We start from the raw sequence: 13897 nt of genomic DNA, 5'->3' as shown, positions 1-13897 counted from the left end.
ACAATATTAATAGTTTTTTTAATGCTTTCTTGATTTCTTAAAGCAATACTTATTCTGAACCAAAATGGATAAAAGGAATATAATGTTACAAATATTTTCTTTTTGTGGTCTAATTAGGATTAGGGGGAGTCGAAATGTGAGAGAAAATTATAAAATTGAGAATTAAACGCTCGTCAATAAGGTGAAAGTTTTAATCCAAAAAAAAGATAAAAAAAAAGAGCAAGACAATTGAAAAATGCAAAAGGAGGAAGAACAAAATTGAAAACAAGCATAACTTTTAAAATTTAATACCATTTTGTTGAATAGTATAATGTGAAATTATATTAAGACAACTGTTATTGGAAACCCAAGTATTTATTTTTAGGGTGCTATATATACATGAGTAACATGATGGTGTGCGTATATATATAGTCCATAATTATCAAATGTAGTATAAATTTCTGCTTATCAAACATAACAATATGTTTAAAATTCATAGGCAGAATTCTAGTTACATAAATGAACTAGATTTAAACCACACAAGGTCCAAGTAAGTCGAAAGCAAAAGAGCACCAATGACTACGATGCTAGTGATTTGCAAAATCAAAGAAAATATGGAAAAAGGCGTAGGTCTTCTTATGATGAAGAGGGACAAGTTAACAAGTCCCATAGAGGAGGATTGCAATCCAAAAGTATTTTAGAGGAGTCTGTACATCTCACAAGCAAGATGATGCATATGTGATGGAAAGGGGAAGATATACAAGTAACTTGGATGATGATAGAAATGGACATTTCAGGGACTATAATGACCTTGACGACGATGGTCATGCTTACCATAGACGTAATAGACGTTATGAGACTGACATTGAGAGAGACAGGACAGTTGATCTCCTAAAATCTGAAAAGCAAAAAACTGAAGAGACAGAGAGTGAGAAACCTAAAAGGTATTGGCAATTCTATGTTTTTCTTGTATTTTAAAAAACTAATCAGTGTATTTAGTTTCCCATTTCTGATATTTATTTTTGCTTCTCTGATTGCAGAGATGAAGTTGAACAAATTGCTTTCTAGCTTGCTCAACAGGAAGAAGAAGAAGAAGAACTTGCTAGAATTAAGGAAGAAAGCAGAAGGCGCAGGCAAGCTATTCTTGAAAAGTATAAGAAATAGCCTTCACAGAAGTTACTCAATCCGGAGACAATGGTAAGTTATTTGACCTGTGAGTTTTGTAAAATATAATTCAATTCTGTTTTGCTATATTTCTTCCTTCCTGTTGTAGAGCTCTATCTGAAGAGGAGACGGTCTACCTGAAACTACTTCTCTACCTCACAAATGTTGGGGTAAGGTAGGCGTACATCCTACCCTCTCCAAATTCTACTTGGGGATTATACTAGGTATGTTGTGTTTGTTGACTAATTAATAACCCAGTTTTGCTAAGCAATTTAACTGCCAAGTTTCTGCTTTCTTAATGTATATTAATTTTGGATCCGGACTCTTAAACGTGCGTGTTATATAATTTAGGATTTAGGTTGGATACTGTCTCCACTTAAGATTTTATGAAGATTGTAAATTCACTTGAGCCTCTTCAGAGTTATTTTCTCTATTGTTCCTCTGCATGTCTCTATCTCTCTCTCTCTCCCTCTCTGTCTCTCTCTTGTTGAGTTTCTGGTCTCTAATTGTACTTTTCATTTCTTAGCATTTGGTGAGGTTCATGCGGATTAGTTTACTGAGAAGCATGCAGCTGGAGATAGTGTTGTACCAGAGCCCATTGATGGTCCAACCAATGGTACAAATGTCCATGTTGATGAGCCAACATTTTCTTCTGGAAAATCACCTTTGCGAGGTGGTTATAATGCTGAAGAGAAGGCTTCTGGAACTGGTGGACTGGGACAGGTTACTCTAGAGGTAGGTGTGTTCACTTGACCCTGAGATTCAAATGGGTTTTTCTTTTCTGGTGATGTCATTCTTCCTTTTGTTTTATTTATCTTCCACACTAATTTCTGGGAGATCTTAATACTTTCTCCTTTTGTTAGGGGGTTTGTTTTCGAATTAGTTGATGAAATACTTCCCCATTGGGTTCAAATATTTTGGGATGCTGATAATGCAGCTTACTTCTTCTAATCATAAGTCATTACTTTGCAGTTTTCAACAGAGGAGCTAGTGAAAAGGCTTGAGAAACAAATTGGACGTCTCCAACAGCAACCACAGGATAGAATACGTGCTCATTCTCTTTCTTTCCCCTATCTTTCAATACTTAGTTATGTGAGCTCGTAATCATTTTCCCACGTTATGTTTTTTTTTAAAATTAGTCGATGAAATAATACTTTAAAATGTTGATACTGCAGCTTACTTTTTCTGATCATAGTCATTACTTTACAGTTTTTAACAGAGGAGCTAGTGAAGGAGCTTCCTAAACAAATAGAAATAGAAAAATTCAAACAACATCAATTGGAGCACGAGGACAGAGTTAAGCAACAGGTTGGAATTTAACTGAATACTTCTGAAAATAACTTATTAATTATAGTTGACCACTGAATTCCTAGCAAATGGGCTCACATACTTTGGCATGCTGAAAATTCTCAAAAATAAAAATAAAAATACTTTATGTTGATAATACAACTGATTTTTCTGATCATTAGTCATTACTTTGAAGTAGGGGCTAGTGAAAGAGCTTGATAAACAAATTGAATATCTCCAACAGTATCAATCGGAGTATAACGTCCAAGCTAAGCAAAAGGTTAGTTTAGCTTTTTTCTCCTTTAGTGTTTTTCCTAAATGCTGGCTTCTTCTATCTGATGATTGACTTACTTTTTTAACACTTCACAGAGTGAGAGGTCGGATGACATGTTTTGTGACGACATATTTGGAGAATCACCTGCTACCATTTCGAAAATGGTGAGTCTGTCTTGGTAACGTCGTCGGAAATTATTATTATTGTTATATTAATTCAAACAAAATGTAAGTGTCCTTTTCTTTCCTACTGAACCCAAAATGCAACATAAAAAGGAACCATTTATTGAACTGATGACTGCAAAATGACTTTTATTTTATTATGTTTCTAGTTGAAGGTTATTCCCTTTGTCCATATTGTGGGAGTGTATTACTTGGTGGCAGTTTTTGCTACTACTGTTCAGTTTAGAGTGTGATATCTAGGAATCATGTATTGTTTGAACTCTATTGATTCTATGAATCCCTCTATCTTGTGTTGTATGCTCCAAGGTAAAACCCCGGCCAATAAGTGACAGAAAAAAAAGGATTGTTCTGTTCTTTGTACTTGTGCTTAGACTGAATGGTGGGAAATAATTTATTGTGCTTATGGAGAGTCTTTTCTTTGTCTAATCAGGCTATAATAAGTAAACTGGTTTCATGTGTCTGGTTATATCTATTTTGCAGGGCAAATGAGATGGCATGTCGATCGAGCGCAATTGTCTTCATGATAACTGGAATGATCCGGAAGGGTATTATAGTAAGTATTTCATCCCATATTTTGCCTGGATCCTTCTTATCTGAGCTTTTACTTCAGAGCATGTTGATCACTCTTCTAAATTTGTTTTTTCTCTCCCTCTTCCTTGATATTTGCTCATGACAGTCCTTCATTCTGTTATTTGATATATCATACTGCAAGTTGACATTGTTACCTCAAGAAAATAGCTTTATCCTTCTGTTTATTTTTGTCAACTTTTCCTGTAATGGCTGGTAACTTTTGTCTTAGTTGATGTTCTAATTCTCATTGATTTTTGCAGGATACCGCTTTAGAGAAATTCTTGATGGCCGTTATGAGATTCTTGCTGCTCATGGAAAAGGTGTGTTTTCTACTGTTGTTCGGGCTAAATATTTGAAGGCTAGACCTGGTGACCCGACAGAAGTAGCAATAAAAATCATTCATTATAATGAAACGATGTGAGTTAATATATTAATTTCTCCATTTCGTGCCAACCTTGCTTGTTTTAGTGACCTAATTTTGTTGTTTCTGCTCATCAAGTATAAAACGGGTATGGAAGAGTTAGTCATATTGAAGAAGCTAGTTGCTGCAGATCCTAAAGACAAGCACCGCTGTGTTCATTTAATCTCTACCTTCAAGTACCGGAATAATCTTTGTCTAGTATTTGAGTCTCTCTGGATGAATCTCCGTGAGCTCCAGAAGAAGTTTGGGCGTAACATTGGACTCAGCCTCGACATTGTGAGGCTTTATGCGAAGCAACTTTTCAGTGCTTTGAAGCATCTAAAGAGTTGTGGCGTGCTTCATTGACATTAAACCTGACAACATCTTGGTAAGTGGAATGTTTTGAGTATTGTATCTTTTGTTGATTCACCCACTTTGCATCTGCTGAGAGTAGCTTTTCATCACTTTGCTTTTATATGTGTATGATGACTTTTCTATATCTGAAGCTTTATAACTTTGGCAATGCTATGTTTGCTGGCAAAAACGAAATTACTCCATACCTCGTGAGCCACTTTTACCGCGCCCCCGAGATCAACAAGTATCATATCTCAAGATTTGCCATTTATTATTTTTTGATCTTCCTTTTCAGTTTGTTTCTTTTGTTTGATGCTCCAATGTTTTGATCCTAAGTAGTTTTATAGATCTGCGGTTTTGTTTGTTAATGTATTTTTTCTTGTTGCAATACTTGGCTTAGATATTAGAAACCACCTCTCTACCTCCCAAGGTAGGGATAAGGTCGACGTACACTATAACCTCTCCAGAATTCACTTGTGGGATTACATTAGGTATGTTGATGTTGTTGTTGTCATATTTATTTTGTTGCTAGAAAGTATGTTTTGACTCTTGGAAACTTGGATAAATTAGCTATCATTGAGTGTACCATTTTGTAGTTGGGTTATGAATATGTTAAAGTCATATTGGTGTAACGGGAAGTAGTTTTTGTAAGATAATTTAATTTACCCACATATACGGATTGCTTGAGAACTATTGCATTCTTTTGGACTTTGTCCTTCTTGTGATAGTGACTATCACTTATTTTGACGTGCCTCTTGAAATAATTTGGATCTTGTGCATCTTGACTTTGGATTTAAAATTCATCTTATTTATGGACTTACGTCCAATTTAAGTATGAAACTATGATTAAAAAGTCATTCTCCTACTTTAGCTCAGATTCTAAGGATGGTTTACACAGAATATCTCCCTGCCATTTGGTTTGGAAGGAATTTTAGAGTCTTTTGTGTAGAAAGAGAGAACTACAGATAGTCTATCTTGGGAAATAACTTGCATTTGCAATGTTGGATCATCAGTGAAGCTAAGCGTTATGTTCTACAGGCTATCCTTTTGATAATGTTGTTTACATTCCAAAGATAGTAGCAGTGTTTTCAATGGTGAAAAGCACAAAAAAGCTCAAAGGTATGTTGGGGGTTTAAGCGCAAAGAGCAAATAAAGCTTGGGCTTTAATAAAAAAAAGTGCAAAGTGACAAAAAAAATACAACTATATATGTTTAGTCCAACACTAATAATTATAAACATGAATGACAAATATATGACCAAAGAAATTGAAAAAAACATATGATAAAGTGAAATATCAATTGTTTAGTGTCACTTCTTTAAAAGAGGCTCATTGGCAAGGAAAAGTTTGTCATAGAACCTTGCAGACGACACTGAAGTGCACATAAAGCGAGGCGAAGCACTCAACACATTTTGAGCCTCGCTTCAGGGATTAAGTGTGCCTTTGACTACACTGGATAGTAGGTAGTATTAATTGATGTATCAGTGAATTTTATTTGGAACCAGGTGTAATATTGCTTAGCTGTGGTGTTTATGAGTTGCTTTGGGTGACTAATTAGTATTTCCTAGTTGTTGCCTTTGAGCTAAGGGGGATATGATGAGGTAATAAATCAAAGTAAGTCTTGAGCTCTCGATAGTAATAAGTTGACCAGGATGATAGTAAACTGAATTGAGTGAGAGTAGATGGGGGAGAGTGAGTGTTTCCTGATTGTGATAGTTGTGTTGTACTTGTCTAGTTAAGGATAGAGGTGTGGAAAAGGAGCAGAATGAGACCCTGTATGTGCAATAGATAGGTAAGAGTATGTTAGTATGTCTCTGGGTAAGAGATCATGCAATAATGGAGGTAGAAGTGTTAAAGTAGGCCTGACAATTCTTAGATGTGGTTGAGGTGGTTAGAGTGATAGGCTTGAGTGTGTGGTTGTCGCTATGAGAGTGATGGTAGTAGGCTACTAATGACTTTTGGGGGAATGATTGTATGTACATGAAGGGTGTTATGAGGTTAGAAAAGAAAGGGAAGTTTGGGCATCGATATATTGGCTTTACGAAATTGTGAAGAGGATTGGGGATGTCACTCATAAATTGGAGTTCGACGGTTGATGATCTAGATGTTTGAATGATTCGATTGATAGAGTTTCGATGTTTTATTCGCGCCTAAGGATGAGAATGATGAAGGAAATGTCCTTACTCTTGACTTGAATTGATTTGCCTATTCTTGAGTGGGGATAGTTGATTATCTAGATTGCTTGATTGGTTGATTAGTTGATTTGATTGAGTCACAATTTTTATTCATTCCTTGAGTCCATCTTTGCTTGATCTTCATTCGAGGACGAATGATCCCAAGGGGGAGATAATGTAACACCCCAAATTTTTTTTCTGCAAAGACTCGAACATTTCTTCACGTGTGTGTAGACTCGAACCGTATGACTTGTAATTTTATATATGAGTTAGGATCAATTCCTAAGTATTTGAAGGGTATTAGATGTGTTTTAGCGTCATAAGAGATCACTAACACCAAGCCGAGTCCAAAGAATTCCTTTCGGCTAAGTTTCCGAATGAGCTAGTATAAGGGTCAACTTTGAATGACCATATCTCCTAGAATATAATTAATTGGGTGGACCATGACCTATCAAATTAAATCTCTTTGAGTCTTCTTTCCAACGCCGCCAAGATTGCATTTTTTGGAGTTCAGAGTCAAAAGTTATGACCATTTTACGATAGACTGTTACTACAGAAAATTCAGGCATGGCGCTCTAGTGGCGCCCGACGCCACTATAGCGCCCAAAACTAGCCTCAGTAGTTTGGGTGCTGTCACGGCGCGCCAGCTATAGTGCCAGCAGAGTTTTTAGTCCATTTTCCAAATTTTTGATGAAGGGCAACTTGGACATTTTCCCTAAATGTATATACACGAACTTGGACATGTTTGGGGGTCATTTTTTTAGTCTTTCACCTCCCAAAAACCCTAATCTTCATCCTCTTCTTTCTCAAATCATCTCCAACAAAAATTCCTCTCAAAAGCTCAAGGATTCAAGCTTCCCATTGAAGACCTAACATCAAGATTTCTTCAAAATCTACTCTAAGGTATGTAAGGCTAACCTAAAATATGGATTGAGTTCTTCCATATGCCCCATAGATGTGTTGGATGAAAATGGTGAAAAGCTTGAACCTTCTATGAAGGTTTTCTTGAAATTTTCCTAAACTCTAGAATATTTTTCTATACTAGTAATTGATTGATGATTTTCATGACTTAAATTCTTGAATAATTATCTTTCATATTTATTTCACAAACCGTAGTTACATATTGACAACAATAATTTTTTGTATATAAATTAATATGTATTGGTGGTGTTCTTGAGTTGAGTTTTGTTAAGAGTATGAATTCATGTATTCATTCACATGAACCCAAGATGAGATTTCTTCTTGTCATAATTGTCTTGAGGTTGAGATTGATGGTTTTTGTGTGTATATGTATTGATTGGAATGAAAAGAATGAATTGAGATAGTTGTGAATGTGAATGACATAAAAAGAAATAAAACATTGGTAGAGCAAGAATGTCATTTTTGTTTCTATAAATGGATAATAGAATTAAATAAGAATTTTGGAGCAAGATGTTTGATAATGATGTGAATGATGATGTTTGATGATGATGTGGATGATGATGTTTGATGATGATGTGAATGGTGGTTATTTAACATAGATAGAATGATTGATGAAGAGGTATTGTAATGACCTTGAGGGTGATTTTCATAAATTTGTACAAAACACGCGTGAACAGTAACACGCGTGAACAGTAACACGCGTGAACAGTAACTTTTTGGACAGAAAATGCCCCTTTCTTCTCATTTCAATATTTTTCAACATTTGTTTGAGTTCTTGAACTCCTTGAGGTGATTTGAGAAGAGATTTTCGAGGCAAAGTGTTGGGTAAGTGATTTTTGACCTAAAACCTTCCTTTTTCATTAAGTTTTTGACGATTTTAACTCTTAAATTTTAGTTTCAAACCCCAAAAATCCTTGTTTCTTCCCTAATCCGAATTTAAGAAAAATTGTGATTTCCAACTCGTTTTGAGCTCTATTTTTATGGGTTTTTCAACCATGAGTTCCTTATTACCAATAGATTGGGATTGTTCAATAAATTTACAGATTTAACCCTTTTCGAAAATAGTTAATTTTTGGACCATTTTACCCCCGGTTCCGAAACCTATCAATATGGGTATCATTGGACTCCTTGTGACGTGTATGTTTCATTATTGATAGTGGGTTGTCATTCCGAGCGCTGAATTCGAGAGTTACTTGTCCGGTGGAGGTATTCGAGTGCGGTTTCGGCAATTGAGGTAGGTTTGACTATCTTTCTTTGAGATTGAGATGGGGTAATTAGTCATTCATTGTCTCCCAAGTTTGAGGTTATCACTGTTGAGAAGGCTTATATCTTTTTGACCAAGTGTCAAGATAGGTTGTTCAACCTAGGCATTTTAGAGGCACATGGAGTTGCTTACACTTCATATCAATTTGCGGGAGTGGCCAAAGAATGGTGGAGGTCAGTTCTTGCTCGTAGACCTATTGGTTCTCCTATGATGAGTTGGGAACAGTTTACTGAGGTGTTCCTTGAGAGATTTGTGCCATATAGCCTTCGTGATCAGCGTAGGGATGAGTTTGACAGACTGGAGCAGGGCTCATTATCTGTATCTGAGTACGAGACTCGCTTCCATGAGTTATCTCGTTATGCTATGTCGAGTATTCCCACCGAATTCGAGCGGATTCGCAAATTAGTGAAGGGATTCGTCGGTTATCTCCAGGAGGCTACAGCCTCTCTTGTACTGTCTAGGGGTACGTTTCAGAGTATTATTGATCATGCCAGGATGATAGAGAGTATCCGACGTGCTAGACAGGGCGGGGCCAAGAGGTTCCGTCGGCAGGGTCAATTCAGCGATCATTCCTCTAAGGGTAGAGAATATTCGGGTTCAGGAACCCATGGTTATCAGGGCAGACCAGTCCAGGCAGCTATTCAGGGTTCTTCGAGCTCCGGAGGTCGTTTTGACACTTCTAGTTATTCCCCACGGAGTTCAGGTCCTCGAGGTTGTTATGTGTGTAATGAGTTTGGGCATAAGGCCCAAGATTGCCCCAAACGTGCTCCTTCTAATGGACGGCCTGGGGCACCAGTTGTTCATTCTATAGATGCTCCAACTATTCGAGGTTCTTCGCAGAATACTAGAGGTGGCACCCATGGTGCTAGGGGTAGAGTACGAGGTGGTGCTCGTGGTGGTTCACAGGCTAAGGGTGACCGTCAGTTATGCTATGCTATACCGAGTAGATATGAGGCAGAAGCCTCTGATGCAGTTATTACAGGTATTGTTCCAGTTTGCCATCGTTCTGCTTCAGTATTATTTGACCCAGGGTCTACCTATTCTTATATGTCGACTTATTTCGATGTGGGTATTGATTATATGAGTGAGTCCCTTATTGCGCCTATTACTATTTCTACCCCAATAGGTGAATCTTTAGTAGTGGATCGGGTATACAAGGGATGTTTGGTGATATTTTCGGGTAGAGAGACTCGTGCAGACTTGATTTTACTAGACATGCTTGATTTTGATGTGATATTGGGTATGGACTGGTTATCTTCTTATCATGCTATATTAGATTGTTATGCAAAGACCGTGACCTTAGCTTATCACGGTTTACCTAGCTAGTATGGAAGGGTAATCCGAGTTCGTATCCTAAAGGGGTGATATCTTATATTCGTGCTCGTCGCTTGATGGATAAGGGTTGTTTGTCTTATTTGGCTCATGTACGTGATCTCACCACGAAGTCATCTCATATAGAGACTACGAGGGTGGTGAGAGAGTTTATGGATGTATTTTCTACAAATTTGCCGGGAGTTCCTCCTGACCGTGATATCGATTTTGTGATTGATTTGGAGTATGACACTAAACCCATCTCTATTTCTCCTTATCGGATGGCTCCGGCAGAATTGAAAGAGTTGAAAGAACAATTGGAAGATTTGTTAAAGAAAGGGTTTATTAGACCTAGTGTATCACCGTGGGGTGCACCAATTTTATTTGTGAAGAAGAAAGATGGTACGATGAGAATGTGTATTGACTATCGACAGTTGAACAAAGTCACTATCAAGAACAAGTATCCTCTCCCTCGCATTGATGATTTATTTGACCAGCTTCAAGGTGCATCTGTGTTCTCAAAGATTGATTTGAGGTCGGGTTACCATCAGTTGAGAGTTCGGGAATCTGATATCCCGAAGACTGCATTCAGGACTCGTTATGGGCATTATGAGTTTGTGGTTAGGTCCTTCGGGTTGACTAATGCCCCGGCTGCTTTTATGGAGTTGATGAACCGGGTATTTCGACCTTATTTGGACTCGTTTGTGATCGTGTTTATTGATGACATCTTGGTTTATTCCAAGAATGAGGCGGATCATGTTAGGCACCTGAGGACAGTCCTTCAGAGATTGAGAGAGGAGAAGTTGTATGCAAAATTCTCTAAATGTGAGTTTTGGCTTGAGTCCGTGACATTCTTGGGTCATATAGTGACCAAGGATGGTATTATGGTTGATCCAGCCAAAGTTGCAGCGGTTTGTGATTGGGTTAGGCCTATTTCGGTTACCGAGATTCGGAGTTTTATTGGGTTGGCAGGCTACTATCGTCGGTTTGTTCAAGGATTCTCTTCTATTGCAGCCCCATTGACTAGGCTAACTCAAAAGACCATGGCATTTCAGTGGACTGATGAGTGTGAGGCGAGCTTTCAAAAGCTCAAGGAGTTACTGACTTCAGCACCTATTCTAGCCTTACCCGAGGAGGGCGTGGCATTTATTGTGTTTTGTGATACTTCGGGAGTCGGCTTGGGTGGTGTATTGATGCAAAAAGGTAGAGTTATAGCTTATGCTTCTCGACAGTTGAAGGTACATGAGAAGAACTATCCTACCCACGACTTAGAGTTAGCAGCGGTGGTGTTTGTTCTGAAGTTGTGGAGGCATTATCTCTATGGAGTGCATTGCGAAGTCTATACTAACCACCGTAGCCTTAAGTATATCTTTTCTCAGCCGAATCTGAACATGCGGCAGCATAGGTGGTTAGAGTTATTGAAAGACTATGACATTACCATACTTTATCATCCGGGCAAAGCTAATGTGGTAGCGGATGCCCTGAGTCGCAAAGCATCTAGCATGGGTAGTTTGGCCTTTCTTAAGGCTGTGGAGAGGCCTTTGGCGTTGGAGGTTCAGTCATTGGCTAGACAGTTGGTCCGATTGGATATTTCTACACATCATGGTATTTTGGCATTTGTGGAGGCTAGGTCTACTTTGATGGACCAGATTCGTACACACCAGTTTGAAGATGAAAAGTTGAGGGCCATTCGAGACAAAGTGTTGAGTGGTGAAGCAAAATCAGCCTCTCTTGATCAGGAAGGAGTTTTGAGGATTAATGGTCGCATTTGTGTGCCCAAGGTTAGTGAATAGGTACGTATGATATTAGAGGAGGCTCATTGTTCCAGGTATTCGATTCACCCGGGAGTGGCAAAAATATTTCATGACTTGAAACAACACTATTGGTGGTGTGGCATGAAGAGAGACATTATTGATTTTGTAGCTAAGTGTTTAAATTGCCAACAAGTGAAGTATGAGCATCAGAAACTGGGTGGTCCTATGCAAGGGATGCCCATTCCTGAGTGGAAATGGGAGCGTATCACTATGGACTTCGTGTCTGGATTACCCATGGCATTGGGTAAGTATGACTCTGTCTGGGTGATTGTGGATCGATTGACCAAATCAGCCCATTTCCTTCCGGTGAAGACTAGCTACAATGCGGATCAATTAGCTAGGATCTATCTTCGTGAGATTGTTAGGCTGCATGGGGTGCCTATCTCTATTGTATCGGATTGGGGTTCAGTGTTCACCTCTCACTTTTGGAAGGCATTACAGCGTGGTTTGGGTACGCGACTAGAGATGAGTTCAACATTTCATCCCCAAACCGATGGTCAGTCTGAATGGACTATTCAGGTGTTGGAGGATATGCTTAGGGCCTGTGTGATTGATTTTGGTGCCCGATGGGACCAACACTTGCCCTTAGCAGAGTTTGCCTATAATAACAGTTATCACTCCAGCATTCAAATGGCACCATTTGATGCATTGTATGGTCGTAGGTGTCGATCACCCATTGGATGGTTTGATTCTGTTGCGGTTGATGCATTGGATACTGACTTACTTAGGGATGCTGTGGAGCGGGTACGTTTGATTCAGGGTCGACTATTGACAGCTCAGAGTCGTCAAAAGAATTATGCTGATAGGAGGGTTCGTCCCTTAGAGTTCATGGTGGGTGATTGCGTGTGGCTTAAAATATCGCCCATGAAGGGTGTGATGAGGTTCGGAAAGAAGGGCAAGCTTAGCCCAAGGTTTGTTGGCCCGTTTGAAATCCTGAGGAGAGTAGGTGGAGTGGCGTATAAGTTGGCCTTACCCCCTAAATTGTCAGCTGTCCATCCGGTGTTTCATGTTTCCATGCTTCGCAAGTACATACCGAATGAGTCTCATGTGATTTCTTATGATGCGGTAGAGTTGAGTCCGGATTTGACTTATGAGGAAGAGCCGACAGTTATTCTAGATAGGCGGCTTCGTAGACTCAGGACCAAGGAGGTCGCTTCGGTCAAGGTGCAGTGGCAGCATCGGCCTGCTGAGGAGGCGACTTGGGAGTTAGAGTCTGATATGCAGGCTCGATACCCTCAGCTTTTTGAGACCCCAGGTACTTTATTTTATCTTATGTTCGAGGACGAACATCCTTTTTAGTGGTGGATATTGTAATGACCTTGAGGGTGATTTTCGTAAATTTGTACAAAACACGCGTGAACAGTAACACGCGTGAATAGTAACACGCGTGAACAGTAACTTTTTGAGCAGAAAATGCCCCTTTCTTCTCATTTCAATATTTTTCAACATTTGTTTGAGTTCTTGAACTCCTTGAGGTGATTTGAGAAGAGATTTTCGAGGCAAAGTGTTGGGTAAGTGATTTTTGACCTAAAACGTTCTTTTTTCATTAAGTTTTTGACGATTTTAACTCTTAAATTTTAGTTTCAAACCCCAAAAATCCTTGTTTCTTCCCTAATCCGAATTTAAGGAAAATTGTGATTTCCAACTCGTTTTAAGCTCTATTTTTATGGGGTTTTCAACCATGAGTTCCTTATTACCAATAGAATGGGATTGTTCAATAAATTTACAGATTTAACCCTTTTCAAAAATAGTTAATTTTTGGACTATTTTACCCCCAGTTCCGAAATCTATCAATATGGGTGTCATTGGACTCCTTGTGACGTGTATGTTTCATTGTTGATAGTGGGTTGTCATTGCGAGTGCTGAATTCGAGAGTTACTTGTCCGGTGGAGGTATTCGAGTGCGGTTTCGGCAATTGAGGTAGGTTTGACTATCTTTCTTTGAGATTGAGATGGGGTAATTAGTCATTCATATGTTATAGACTTTGGGATGGGTTTGTAGTATGAGTTGAGAATGTTATATATATTGTGATGTCTGTGTGGAGGCTTATTTATTAATGTGTTGCCGTGATGGGGTTTATTTGTATTACATAGCCCGTGTGGGGGCCTTATTTGTTATCTTATTTACTTTGAGAGCATGTGAATTATGATTTGTCTAAGAGAGAGGCTTGAGTATATTATTTGACTTGTGATGCCGCCTGAGAGA

At 38.6% G+C, this 13897-nt stretch overlaps 1 pseudogene; it reads left to right on the top strand.

Moving 5' to 3' along the window:
• The first annotated feature begins 720 nt into the window (after positions 1–720).
• LOC129898913 (uncharacterized) lies at positions 721–5996 on the top strand (annotated as a pseudogene).
• Positions 5997–13897: the final 7901 nt, after the last annotated feature.

This window comes from Solanum dulcamara, chromosome 8 (genome assembly GCF_947179165.1).
Source record: "Solanum dulcamara chromosome 8, daSolDulc1.2, whole genome shotgun sequence".
NCBI lineage: Eukaryota > Viridiplantae > Streptophyta > Magnoliopsida > Solanales > Solanaceae > Solanum > Solanum dulcamara.
This window is presented reverse-complemented; position numbering and strand designations above follow the sequence as displayed.